The 14,835-nt window shown below is 41.6% G+C and overlaps 1 long non-coding RNA gene across 3 annotated transcripts; it reads right to left on the bottom strand.

Moving 5' to 3' along the window:
- Nucleotides 1–631: 631 nt before the first annotated feature.
- LOC127671976 (uncharacterized) lies at nt 632–13,024 on the bottom strand. Of its 3 annotated transcripts, XR_007974810.1 has the most exons (7): nt 12,724–13,024; nt 8,667–8,834; nt 7,698–7,800; nt 4,032–4,456; nt 3,572–3,654; nt 3,317–3,426; nt 632–1,793 (listed from the first exon to the last, which is right to left on the bottom strand). It is a non-coding gene; the product is annotated as an uncharacterized LOC127671976 (long non-coding RNA). The 3 variants fall into 3 exon arrangements; XR_007974811.1 differs by lacking the exon at nt 8,667–8,834 and having other exon boundaries at nt 4,032–4,339; XR_007974809.1 differs by lacking the exon at nt 8,667–8,834.
- Nucleotides 13,025–14,835: the final 1,811 nt, after the last annotated feature.

Below are 14,835 nucleotides of genomic sequence, written 5' to 3' on the forward strand. Positions count from 1 at the left end.
ACTGTCTGCATTTAGGCACAGGCTTTGACTGGCTGATGCCTCTGTTTCTTAATCCCCAAGATCCTGACAAGTGAGATTCTTAGACCGGTAACACCCAGGGCAGTGGTGGGTGACATGCCATCCATTCCTGTTTCTGTGTGTTTCTGTGTATGTGCGGGTATAGGTGCATATGTGTGCACACGCTTGTGGAAACCAACTTCTGTTGCCAATCCTTCTGTCCATTTGTCTTTCTGTCTGGTTGGTTGGTTATTCATTCATTTAAAGACAAGACCTTCCCCTGCTCTGGTTCTTGCTGATGCAGCTAGGCTGGCTTTCCAGCAAGCACCACAGAGGAGCCTGTGTCGATGTCTTGTCTCTACAGCCCTGGGATTATAAGCCTATGCCACCCAGGATTGACTCATTCCTTCTTAAAATGCAGAGCAAAGCAGCCAGCTTCCTGCTCACTTGTGGCTTCTCTTCTGGGGAGCTTCATGGGTGGTGTGATAAGCCAGACAAGGAAAGGCTTTAGTAGAGGCATTTGGTGTAACTAGGAGCCCTTCTTTATGAAGTGAAGCTGAAGTCTGCAACAGTGACCAGGAAGTAGCAAGCGATAGAAAGACTTGACAAGGAATCCTTGTAGGCCATTTGAACGTATTTATTATCTCAGTCTACAGGCACCAAAGGATGGGCTTTTTCAAAGTTTGAAAGCAAAAGAACTGTGTACAAATATAAAAAGGTCTTTCTACATAAACTTTAGGGGAGTATTTAGCAGGGGGTTGAGGAAGGATGTATAGGAATGCCAACTGAAGTAGGTAAACTTCAAGCTGGAAAAGTCTAGGCTTTTCTAGAAATCCAAGTCAAGAACTGGTCTAATTCAGGATTCCACCCAGACCCTTGGGTGACAATTCTTTGGCATTCCATCTTGTAGCAGTCTTAAGTCATTAACCAGCCACATTAAGTTTGAGAAGATTTTGCAAAATGGCCTCCTAGAGCTGAATTCAGTCCTCAAAGAGAGAATTATCTAGAGCTGAATGGGACCTGGGGAAAAACTTGATTCCTTACCATCATGTGAAATTCTGAGTTTTTAATTCTTTCTGTATTCTAGTTTATCAAGAACACTGTCCCTGCAGAGACGAGTCAGCTACAAAGAGATCCTTGCTATTCTCAAGTTGACAGTGGGGTCTTTCATATTAAGGGCTGGGGGAGGGGCGGATATCAATATAAGGAAGTGCTGCTCTATTTGCACTCATAGGTCTTGACACATTGGAGTGGGATGAAGCTAGTCCTCTCACATGACAGCCCATGGCCACATCTGCAGACTTCAGTCATTCTTTACAAGACTGTCCTTGTAGTGAACTGAGTTGCTAATCCCCTAATTACGTACAGGAGCCCTGAGCTTCCATTCCAAAGTTAGTGCTTATGTTCTCTTTCCACGGTGAGCATGCCAGCTCTGGGGTCTGTTTCTCATGGCAGAAGCTGGAGGCCAGAGACCTTCTGCTTTCCATGGTCATCTGGCCGAATTGCATCACCGCTTCCCAATCTCTTCCCTTTCCTCTCCCTCCGAACTTAGCTCAGAAAGCCCTTGTTAAAAACCATGTCCTTCACGTGTTTTTTTTTTTTTTTTTTTTTTTTTTTTTTTTTTTTGCAAGCCTCAGCTCTTCCTAGGGTTTTGTCTCCCAACACCCTTCATACAGAAGCAATGTCAGTTTGCATTTGTTATAGGGTGGGATTGTGCAGCCCAGCACAGCACACCTGCAGAAATGACTCAATTAGAGACAGAGCCTCACGTGTTGCAAAGTTTGCAGTGGGATCATCTGTGTCAAGGAAAAAAAAAAAACATGTTAGGGCATTTTTTAAAAATCAAGCACACATTTCAAGGGACTGCCTGGGACTGGAAAAATGGCTCTGCTCTTGCAGGAGACCCAAGTTTGCTTCGCAGTGCTCCAAGCATACCTCTGGTCTCTGAGGGGGCCTGCTTATGTGCAGTAGACATTAACTCACATAGGCACACAAACACCCATTAAATAAATAATAAACAAATTTTAAAAGCTCTTAAAGGCATAGAGGCAAGTTTTTAAACTATATACTTATATTTTTAATTACAACCCAGATACCACATGTGCCCTCCTATGCTATTTACAACAGGTGTAGGCAGAGTTTGCCTTGTTCCGGACACCAGGTGCCAGTGTTAGTCCCAGTTGTGACTTTGCAAAATGCTCAGTGGCGGTATCTTGGAGGCACAGGACCTAGGAAGTGACCTGGCCTGGTAGCCAGACCTAATGTGGTTTATAGTACAGTACAGCATAGTACTGTGCTGTCTCTGCTGTGAGCACAGTTTTCAAATCCAATTTTTAGTGGATGCTAATGGGATGCACCCCAGCCACCTTCACACACAGCCAGAAGGGAGCCTTTGGGGATATCAAGTTGGCACGATGTCACATGACCAGCAAGAATGATCTTAGGAAAATGGAAATGAGACTAGATGCTTCCTTTTCCTAGTTCAAGACCACCCAGTGCTGTTGTCCTATGCTGCACTGTGAGCCCAAGGCTTCTGCTGCCCTCTGTATAGAACCATGTGATCCAGCTCCTGCCTTCTCTCCAAGCCTACTGTAGCCTCTTCTGCCTTGCCCTATGTTCCCCTCCCCCTGCAGACTTAAACAAGTCTCTGTTCCTTACACAAGCCAAGCCCACCCCTATCTCAGGCCTTTGTATTTTCTCTTCCTGCTACTGAGGATAGATTTCTCCCCCAGATTTATGTGGCTGCTTTCCTCACTGTACAGCTTAGACATGCATTCCCTTAAAAGAGAGCTTTCCTTTAAAACGTTCCCCACTAGCACTCTGTTCCAAGACCTCATGTGCCCTCATGACTATAAGCAATACTTGGATGCTGGCTTCAACTTTACCTGTCTCTCCCATTGAATAGAATTTTTTAAGAGAGGCCCATGATCATTCTGTCCAGCTCGCTTATGCCTCGCCCACCCTCAGATGTATAACCATTTCTAGGCCAAGGTCTGGAGGCAAGCAGGCACAGTCAACAGCGGGACAAGCTAGCATGGCTGAATGGGGGACACTGACTTTGTACTGGTGCCTGTGCACACTTGTTCAAAAAAATGCACTTGTGCATTCCTCTCAAAAAAAAAAAAAATACTTGCACAGAAGCCCATCTGTTAGATCAGAAAGAAATTGTTAGCTGGGCTAGGAAGTTTTCATTTTAAACTCAGATCAATGAGAAGAACTTCTAAACCCACAGCACAGAAATTCACATTTAAGGCATAGGTAGATTGTTTCCAGTGTTCAAATATTTCCTGTCATCTGTGCACTTGGGCAAGATACTCACCTTATTGAGCTGGGCCTCAGTTTTTCACCAGGAAATGGGTGCATTAGTAGTAGCTCCCTTGTAGGATTCTGAAGAAGGAATGCTGTAGAGCACAGTGGTTCTCAAAGTGCCTGGGAAGATTAGGGGGATTAATTAGCTCTACCATGCTTGCTATTACTGTCCTTATTCCTAGTCCCAAACCAAAGCAGAAATCGATGAGATGGCTCACCGATTCAACAAGTTTGCTGCCAAGCCCATTGGTCTGAGTTCAATTACCTGGAACCACTTAGTGGAAGGTGAGAACCAACCCCTTTATGTTTTCCTCTGGTCTCCTCCACACATGCTCTCTAGAAGTCCATCTGCACACAGAGAATGTATTATGTGTTAATGTAAATATAATAATAACAACAATAATAATAACAATAATAACAACTAAGTCGAATGGAGGATTTCTGAGGTGACTTGCTGCTGATGGATCTGAGCACCCAGGGGTGGATTAATGTAGTGAATATGAGGAGAAAGCAGAGAAGGCAAGAAGCTCTTAGAACCCGTCTTCATGGACATCTTGGGAAACACCGACAGGAGCCTTCTTACTCAGCAGAGTCCTCCTGTCCTTGCCTCCTCCTAGGAAACCCTAGATGACTCCTCACACGTATGGCAAAGTTTACTGAAAGGATAAAAGGCCATATAAGAGAGAGGTGGTAGAAGATGCTGAGTGAAACAGAGATCTACTCACCTAAGCATGCCCTCCATCCTTCCAGACTGCTTGCTGTCAAACCACACAGAGCCAGGAGTTCTGTCTCTTTTCCCCAACAGTAATTACAGGGTGCACATAATAGTGCACAACCTCATCAGAGGCAGCTATGTGCTCAGCAACCTCACCCTTGTTCTTCTGTGATATCGATAGAGATATGTTTCCCAGGATCCTTCGCTGTAGGGTGTGCCATACACCCACATTCAGGACAACAGATGGCAGGGTTGTGGCACAGAGATCTTTCTGGTGCAGGAGAAATATATGTATTGCCTGGTGATTTTTCCTCCCATCTGTTAGATGAGATGAATTGACTTCAGTGACCAGGAGAATAACATTCATGGTGTGGATAGAGACTGCCTTTCCCAAGCTTTCCACTGGAGGAGACCCCAGGAGTTTAGCAGCAGCCCCTACATTTGAAGGTCAATGGAGCAAGAAATAAGTTTTGTTTATTAGAAATACATTTTGTCTATTACAGAAACTATACTACCCCAACTAAATACCCTACCCTTAGTAAATATTGTCCAGTAGCCCCATCACAGTATCTTATCTACATAAATGTTTTAAAGGATGATGGGCAGCATTGGAAAAAAAAAACAACTGAAACATACATAAGCTCTAATTCCTGGAAGGGCTACTGAAGCCACGAGTTAGTTAAATCTAACACAGCAGCAGATAACCACCCATGCTAAGACTCACCCGTACAGGAAGGCAGCAGTTTTGGTTCCCTAATATGCAGGCTTTGCTCTGGGCGTATAAGATACAATGTGTCTAGAGAGAACCATGCTGGGGCAAGTGTAGACAGTAACAAAGAGAAATGAATGGGGGGAGTATTTTAAATGAATCATCTAAATAACAGCAATCAAAGTTAGAAAAATGTTGTCAGAAAAGGAGAGGAGTTACACAGCAGGGGAAGGCAAGCTCTTCAATGTCTTAGGATAGAGTTGAAGGAGACTATGAAGGAAGACTTATCACAGTTACAGTTTTTAAGGTACTCAAATAAGCCTTAGGGATTCTACTGCCCCATCTTTAACTGTACACTTTAACATTTCAATCAAGATCCTAACTGGGATTTTTTTTTAATGACACATTAAAATCAAAGATCATTGGGATAAATGAATAAGCAGAAGAACCTATAAAAATCTATCTGATAGAGGGATTTTTTTTTAAATAAAGAACTCCAATAGGCACAGGGTGAGCTGTTCTATCTGCTATTTGAATACACTCATTAAAGATATTGTAACATGGGCGAAATAAATGAATTCAGGAATGAAACAGACTACAGAGTCTCAAGTGGAATAAGAGTTACAGAATATATAGTAATCTTTACAATTGAGAGAGAACAGATGACTGAGACACCTGGATGTCTACATTTTTGCTAGTTACCTACATGCATTTTATTGTAAAATTACATGAAATATTTAAAATTTTGGAATAAGGTCTTGAGAGACATATGTCAAATGCTATGGGAAAATATTAATAACTTTGGTGACTGTATTGGCTAGTTTTAATTGTCAAGTCGATATAATTTAGAACCATCAGGGAAGAATATCTCAAGGAAGGATTGACTAGATTAGGCTGGCATGTGGGCACTTCTATCATGGGTGGTGTTCATTTTATTGACTGATATGGGAAGATTCTACCAAAGCAGCTGTACCATTCCCTGGGTTTGACCCTATACGGAATCATAAAAAAGGAGATATTGAGCTAAGCACATTCTCTCTCTCTCTCTCTCTCTCTCTCTCTCTCTCTCTCTCTCTGTGTGTGTGTGTGTGTGTGTGTGTGTGTGTGTTTGTGAATTAGACTGTGAATGTGAATGTGATCAATTACTTCAAGCTCCTGCCTTGATTTTCTGCTAAGATAGGCTCTGGCCTGGAACTGTGGTTAAAGTAAGCGCTTTCTCCCCTACGTTGCTTTAGTTGGTATTTTATCACAACAGAGACAAACCCAGTTACCACATACTGCAAACTGTTTACATAAAAAGAAAGCATAGACAAGATTGAGCATGTTGTTTTAGGGGACATTTCAGCAGGGATACTGAAATCTAGTACAATGAATCCCCTGGGGATGTACGGTGAGTGTGTGTGTGTGTGTAGGGGGGAGAGGAGCATAGAGATACAACTCAAGACACAAATATCCCTAGTACTTTTGGCCATTATATTGCCACTGCAAATAAAGATATGTTCACAGGCAATAATTAAAATATTAAAATGAGGTTGAAATAGGCAAAAGGAATAACAAGGTTATTCCTTGTTTGTTTGTTTATTTGTTGGGGCTGTTACCAGTGACAAGGGTATAGAGAGTTTAAATAGCACTGTTGACACAGTACATATACTCTTTTGAATTTAAGAATAAAATCTAGCCAAGACCCCAAAGACAAGTGCATTAAAAATAGTCTTGGCAATATTGCTGAAAATAGTGAGACTCATAAGACTGTTGAAACCACTGTGGAGATGGCTTGGTGGGTAAGGTGCTTGCCGCACAAACTTGAAGACCCAATTGTGGGCCCCCAGCATTCATATACAAGTCAGGTACATTGCTGATGTCTGCAGTATCCATGCCAGGAAGTCAGAGAGAGATACCGAGGCTAGCACAATCAAGGGTCTTCAAGTTAGTGAGAGACCTTGTCTCAAAACATTAGGTGAAAAGAAATGAAGAAAAGTGCCCAACATTGGCCACTGGCCTCCACACATTTCCACAGATATGTACATGTGCACTCACACACACATGAAAACACACTCATGACATACACATATATGTACACACACATATATGCACGCATACATACACTTGCATGCACATACATGTACACACATACACACATGTATATACACATGCACACACATGTACATACATATACACATACATACATATGCTTGTATGCATGCACACATGCATAAACACACACATGTATATACTCATATACGTGGAAATAATGGGCATGAGCTCTGAGAACACTTCCTTTCAGATAAAGTATAAGGCGTGGAAGTAACATGGAGGTGCAGGAGAACAGGTCATCAAAGAGGAGATGTGTAGAAACAACTTGACACACTGCACAAGTATCCCAAGAGAAGAGAACTTTAAAGGAACAGTGGTTGTCACATCAAGTTCAGGACAGTACCTGACGTCCAGAAGGTGGTAAAACGGCCTGGCAGACCAAGATGTGAGTAGAGTGTCTTGAATCTTCTGTCTTTAATCTGCCACCTATATTTCTATCTATTTCTCTGTCAATGAATCCCTCATCTATCAATCTATCACCTAGGTAGCTATGTTTCTATCATCTATCAGTCATCCATCTATCATCTATCTACCATCTATCATCTCTTATCTATCATCTATTTATCATAGAGCTATCTTCTCTCCTTAATATCTGTCTTACCCATCTACATATCATCTATCTATCTCTCATCTCTCTACTCAGCCATCTACACATCATCTATCTAACATCTATCTATCAATCTATCTTTCCATCATCCGTTTTGAAACTTCTATTTATCTGGGCACCTATGTATCTATCATCTGTCTACTATCACATCATGGTTTAGAGAGTGGACTTTTATACCATCCGGAACTAGCTGACAGAGGTGTGTCCCATTGACTATAGTTACCTCCTATGGCAAATGCTGTACAAAAGAATGGACTCTAACTCACCAGGTAAAGAAGAGACTTGAACTAGCTCACATGAAGCATTAGCTCAGTAGATGTTCGCCACTCTTCCAGATGCTGTGTGACTTTATCCGCATTCCCAGGAAATCTGGAAACAAAAAGGAGTCATGAGTATGTTTCTTTTTAATTTTTAATTATATCATCATATTTGTATGAATGTTTTGTCAGCATGTATGTCTGTGCACTTCATGCACTCAGTGGCCACAGAGATTGGAATAGGTTGTCAGATGTCAGAAGTGGAATCAGAGAGGGCTATGGATTGTCACATGGGTACTGGAAATCGAACTCAGGTCCTCTACAAGAGCAGCCAGGACGATCTTTCTGGCCCCAAAGCAATGGGTATATTTAAGATTAAAAAAAAAAGAAAAGCAGAATCAAGTCCCTCCGTGTTTCCCTGCATTTTTCTATGGACTACATAGAACCTTTGAAAATCTTGAGACCTCCCTGGGGCAAATATTTCCGAGAAACCTTAACCCCTGATAATGCCTGAGAAAGACGTAAGCTATATTCTTCCCTTTGACCTTTGCCTGGTTTACATAGTCTATAAAAGGCTGGGTATCATGGCACACATCTGTAATCCTAGTTTTCCTGAGTCAGTGAGCTCCAGGCTTAGGGAAAGACCCCCACCTCAGAAACCAGGTGGGGATTAATAGAGGCAGATGCCAGATGTCAACCTCTGGCTTCCATACATGTGTACACACACACACACATAGTCATATGCATATATGCATGCACACTTGGCAATGCCCACATACTGTTTAAATTTGAAGAGGATCAGCATGTATAAAGAACTTTCTAGGGCTGGCCACACTTGCTCTTTTGCTTTACGTTGTTAAGACAACCTGGCCTCTCCCTTTGAAGCTGATTTCTCAAGGCATTCTAAATCATAAACATTTTTTTTTCTCTGTGGTGTTAAACAATCAAGGACGTGTAAGAAGAAAAAAAGGAACATACCCACTCATGAAATAAGGGTGCAGACATGTACTCTGGCATCTCCAAGGACCAAGTGGTTTCTGTCATGGCCACAGCACTCTTCTGTTGGTAATGGAGTGTAACAGAGAAATCCACTTGGACTCATTCTTCTTTTAAAAGATGCTTAGAGAGGCTTGTTCCTCCTCAGGCCTGAAGAAACAGGATAGGAAAGTCCATGGCTCATGGGCCCTTTCTCGACCAAAAATCTATGCCTAGTGGCAAAGTGCTAGGGTAAGTGTTCAGATGTGAGCGCTGAGCATTTATGCTATGCTATCTGGCTGAGTAATAACATACTAAACACTTTCCTTCTCCCTCTCTCTCTCTCTCTCTCTCTCTCTCTCTCTCTCTCACACACACACACACACACACAATCATACTAAATGGTCTTTCCTTATTTTATTGTCCACATATTTAACAACAACAACAACTCCAATGAACAACCATGGGGAATTTAGGAAAGATTGGGGATTTCTTAAAAATTATAAAAACATGCTGCCATTAATATTTCAGGACTGTGAAAGAACACAGCCCATGTTCAACATAGCCTTTTCATACAGGGGAGGGAGTCATAGGCAATGCTAGCCCCAATATCCACCAGTGGTGGTGTTATAGGCCTTGATAAAAGATGTTATGACCTCTGGAGGACCTTGATCACTTGGGGGTATCTGTCCCATCACTCCATATTAGACATTAATTGTCATCTGAGGGGGGCAGAATTTCAGGCAGCAGTTAACAGATTCTGTAATGTGCCATTGTCTCCTAAGTCCCATCACCCCAAGTGTCTCCTAAGTCTGGGGGAAGCACATACAAATGTATGTATGTACACATATATAATTTATTGGGTGGCCGGCTCATCAACTATATTGGTTTTCATAGCTCTGCCATTGTCAGCGTATTTCAGATTGGATTTGCTGCTGACACGATTGAATGAAAAAAAAAATACTGACATTTTTCAGTATTGTACTTGACATTTTTAGTAGTGTTATTAGTCATTTCATTCCATGCAGTAACATTGTCCGAATGGGTTCCTCAAAAAAAAAAAAAAAAAAAAAAAAAAGCTATACCCCTCAACTCCTCAAGTCTGAGCCTAGAAGAGTCACCCACTCAAGTCTGAAGCCTGAAAAGCTTTCTGCTTCCACAGTTTTCTTTATAACCTTTCATGAGGCTACAACAACCCTCGGTGTAGACTGCTGTTAACATCTGTTTCCTGGACAATTCCTGCAGAGTTGATTTGATGATTTATTTAGCTAGAGATCTTTGTATGGAAAGAATGGCCACTTTCAACCTCATCCTGATTAATAGGAATTGATGATTTAAAGCTGATTTTTCTCTCTAACAGCAATGGTCGTGTAATCTACAACATCTTACTAAATCCCTGAAAGATTGCATTTTGGCCCAGATTTCTCAGAAGTCCTCATAAGAGAATTGCCAAAGTTGTTATTTAAGTTAAAGATCGTGCATTTATATACACACACATTTGCACACAGAAAAGAATTTTGTTGGTAAAAATTTACTTATGTTCCATTTTTCAGAATACCAATAAACACTTATGGAGAAAGATAGTTAGTCCATATGTAGAATCATGTCATAGGAAGAAGATTAGAATCCAGGAATGGTCACCTCCCTAAGACAGAACCCAAGCTGTTTTCTTGTGAAGGGCAGATTCTAGGGAGCTGGCAGCCAGGGTGTGAAGGACTGGGTAGGCACACTCTGAGGTCATGTTGCAGAAGTTACTTGCTCAGCAAAGGGGACTCTGTCATCTCTTACTTAGCTGAGGTTGTGAAGAACACCATTACCTACTAGAGTTGTCATAGTAGATGATGTGACTCTCAAGTTGTAAGTGGAGTTTGCAGTTGAGGATTTGTGAGGAATCAGTGTACATTCAGCAATGCAACAGAATCTCCCAGAAAGTGTTTCTTAAATGCACAAGGATGCCTCTGGGTTATGCGGACATTGAAACTGAAAGCCTAAATCCCTTGGCATGTTAAGGAAAAAGCATATCTGTCTCTACCTGGGTTGCCATCAAAATATAATTATTATGTTTCTATAAATAAAATATGCCCATGTTAGATTGTCCCTGGAGATAAATTGCCTTTGCATTGAAGTATTGAACAGGGCCTGTACTGGGAGACAATACAATAGAGTTAAATAATAAGTTCATCCCCATACATCTGCAGCTAAGACTACATAGGACGCTTTCTATGGACCCATGTTGGGGCATGGACTCTGGGTTCTGTGGCCATATCTGTGCACTAAACAAGGATGGTAAGAAATAACATTGCAGATGGCTACACATGATGAGCACTGAACTCCCTGTTGTCCCCACAGAAGTGCCATTTTCTGCTGGATAAGTCTTTAATGAAATACCTTCGGTTCATCTTACTTAGGATGGGTAGGAATAAGTATCATTCGGTCATATAAAAGAAAAAATAGGTTAAACTGTGATAAGGCAAAGGTCTAGAAGGGATGTGGTGTCTGATCTATTCCCACTGTGCATTTTTCAGTCTCTTGAGTTGATAGAATGTAATATTTGATTTCTACTAATCCACCAGAGTAAATGTATGCCCATCTAATGGGTTGGGTGACACGAACTTCTGCCATTCTGTCTGCCAGTGCAAGTTCACTGTCTTGCATTGAGAAATTATTTAGTTTCTCAAGTTTCAATATCCTCTTTTGCAAAAGGAGGACAAATAATAGAAACTAACCTTCTGGATCCTGTTGAGATTAAATGAGATCATGCAAGCCTGAGTCTTCTCAGTCTAGAATTAGCATGTGATACGATATCAGTATTTTCAGGTATCCTCATCAGGGTGTTCTATGTTGACTTAATGTCTATTACTATCATTATTATTAATGGTAATCAGAGGGACTAACCATCAACAACAAGATATTTAACAACTTCAGTCTAGATGCAAATATTTGTGTATAATATATATGAACGATACCTAACCTTTAAGAAGAGTATATAGGTATACAGGAGCTAAGGAGATGGCTGAGTCAAAACAGTATTTGCCTTTATAGCATGAGGACCTGAATTCAATCCCCAGAGCCCATGGGGAAAGAGCCTGGTGTGGGTGGCATGTTTTTCTAATATCAGTGTTGGGGAGGTGGAGACAGACAGGTGGATCCTTGAACTCACTAGTCAAGAAGTCTACCTTACTTGGTGAACTCCATGTTAGTAAGAGGCTCCATCTCTCAAACAAAAGGTATAAAGCACCTGAACATGCACACACATGCACATATGCCACGTATACATGTATACACACAAACACAAAAAGAGAGAAAATGTATGTTGTTCTAATTCTTCAGTGAATAGTGGATGGATGGATGCTAATCAGTCTCTTAAGACAGATGCCAAGGTTGCTTAGGAATGACCTGCCTAGAGCTCTCTCTAGTTGCTTGTAAGAGACACAGCCTAACACAGATCCTTCTTCCTTAGTTTCCTCATCAAGCCAACTTCTCCCCTTTTCTTTTCTAGATGTCTCTTTTATTATACAGAATGCTTAGGTGATGTGCCAATAAGTAATGTATGAATACTTAATGGAGGGGGAATGAATTATAAATGGCATGGAATTTATCTACATGGTTTCCTTGTACATGACAGGATGGTCCTTTATCATCTATCAAGACATATGGGAGCCAGTAGGTGAGAAAGCATCTTGGTTGATAAACTCAAAAATTGTTACCGGATACCATCTTAGGTTACATGGAATGCAATACGATGTGGCAGAGAGGAAAGAATGGGACCAGGAAGGATAAAGAATATGATGCTGGCAGGAGAGAGAGAGTGGAACGGTCCCTCAGGGTACAGAAACTGCTGGAATGGAAAACTAAACTCAGAGGCTGCTAACAGCTTGGCTGTGCTGGGCTTAGCACACACTCCTGTGATTGAGAATGTGTGGACTTTTTCAGAGAAACTACCAAATGAACTTGCATGCTACTTCTCTACCCTGAAGCCATCTGTCAACATCCAGCTCTATAAACATCATGAACACCCACAGAAAGGGAAGGGACAAGCCTCCCCGTCACACAGACTTACCGTAACATTTATTTTCATGCTGACATAAGAGGCCACTCGCCTGCATGTTTCTGCTCTTTATGTATATTTGGGGTAGATGTTCTTTCATCTTATGCCTCTGCTGTCCTCGTGGAGTGGGTCCTCAATGCTCCTAGGACCTTCCGTCCAGATCAGCCAACAAATGGAAATACCGCAACAACCAGGTATGGGAGTGGAGTTGGCTTCATTCCTCTGCTCACTCCAGTAAAAGAAAAGTAGTGTGGCTGGCCAAGTGGAAGAAACAGCACAGCTGCAGACTAGATCACAGTGTTTGGCATGAGTCTCAAATCTAGAGCTATGCATATACAAAATATGCTTGTGTTTATGGATACTGAGATGGTTCTGGGGAAATGCTATTACAGAAACATCCTCTTGAATGCCATCTCGTGAAGCTGTTTTGGAAATGGCTGTGAAAGTATTGTATTTGCATGTCAGCGGAAGAGCTTACAGTTACAAATTATTCGAATTTCTGGTAATTTGGTTCATTTGATTTGCCTCGGTATGAGCTTCCTTGTGTCACGGGGAGAGTCAAAACTCCAGTGTCATGTGTCCATCCACACGGAAGGTCTGGATGACACAGCATGAGGAGAGACTCAAAGCAGCTCGTGATTGAATCTGATGGCTGGTTAACACCCATCTGACGTTTTTCTGATGTGGACAGCTAGTAAATAGTCTAAGACTATGAGGCCATGTGCTCTTTATTAAGACTTGGGTTACATTAAGGGTTTAACCTCAAGACTCCTTCCAATTAACCAAATCCACAGTTGTTCAAGTCCCTTATGTAAAATAAAGCAAGGCACTGTTTATAGATAACCTACCTACATGCCACTAGATATTTTAATCATCTCTATATGATGTATAATACCCAACACACTATATTTTTTATTTATTTATTTTGACTGTTTTGAAATAAGCCTGATGTATTCTAGGCTGGCCTAAAACTAAAAACGGCCTTGACCTTCTGCTCCGCCTTCCTACACCAGTTAAGTACTATGCTTGCAGGACTGAACCACCACACCCACCGAAACACCTTAAAAATAACTATTGTGTGATATTATTAAGGGATTGGTGATAAGAGGGAAAAATATATACATGTTTAGCTCAGATACATTTCCCCCTCACCAATATTATTGATCCATACTTGGTTTTCTCTGAGCATGGGGAACCAAAAGATAAGTGTATTCTGCCATGAGTCACAAAAAGTATTCAAGTTTTCACAGATTGTGCTTAATAAGATGGGGTCACTTTGTACTAGTAAAACTTAACTTACACAAATAGACCGAGGACAGGGCTTGGCCTTTCCTTGAAGTCCAGCAAGGGACTTAAAAGCAACAAGACTTTCTAAATAGTAGTAAGCTTTTCCTAGTTTGAGGACACAGCCATGGGACTTTGGGGCATTTTGGCATCATTGGGTGTGGGTAAGTAAGTACAGCCAGGATCTAACTCTGGAAGATGGCCCGAAGTCTCCGGGAAAAGGGCTATGCTGACTTCTTACTAGCTTTCTTCCTGTGCTGTCTGATGTCTTTTCTTCAGTGAGTGTATTTTCCCATTGCTCTGAAGATGTTCTTACGTGCACACACTTCAAGCGTATTGCTGACTCAGAGAACGTTTCATTTTAATCCCGAACATGGAAGCTATTTGCATTTTTCAATAACTAGCTGCAGTTATGATTCAGAATTAAAGCTTAAACCACAAAATAACACTAAGGAGTTTAGGTCCGGCCTTAGATGTTTCTAGGAAGGTAAGGTCATGACTTCCTCTTTTGAAGATTTAGCTGACAGGGACGCGGGTAAAGAGAAGGGGAGTGGTTTGGGAAGAATTGCCTAGGGTACTTCTGTAAAACACTGCCTCCTCTCTTGTCACATGCAAGATTCTCTGTGTGGCCTCCTGTAGATAGGAAGTACCTGTGCTGTATACAGAAGGTGCTTATGAGTGTTTGTTAAAGGGCCACAAACATTACCTGCTGTTTTCCCCCACAATGCCTAGCTCAGGGCCTGGCATCAATGCACATATACGCGTGATCTAAGCAAATGTTAATGTTAATGTTGGTGAAGAGCTTTGTCTCCAGGTCAGGATGCCCAGTCTCCTTCTAGT

Source organism: Apodemus sylvaticus, chromosome 21 (assembly GCF_947179515.1).
Source record: "Apodemus sylvaticus chromosome 21, mApoSyl1.1, whole genome shotgun sequence".
Taxonomy (NCBI): Eukaryota; Metazoa; Chordata; class Mammalia; order Rodentia; family Muridae; genus Apodemus; species Apodemus sylvaticus.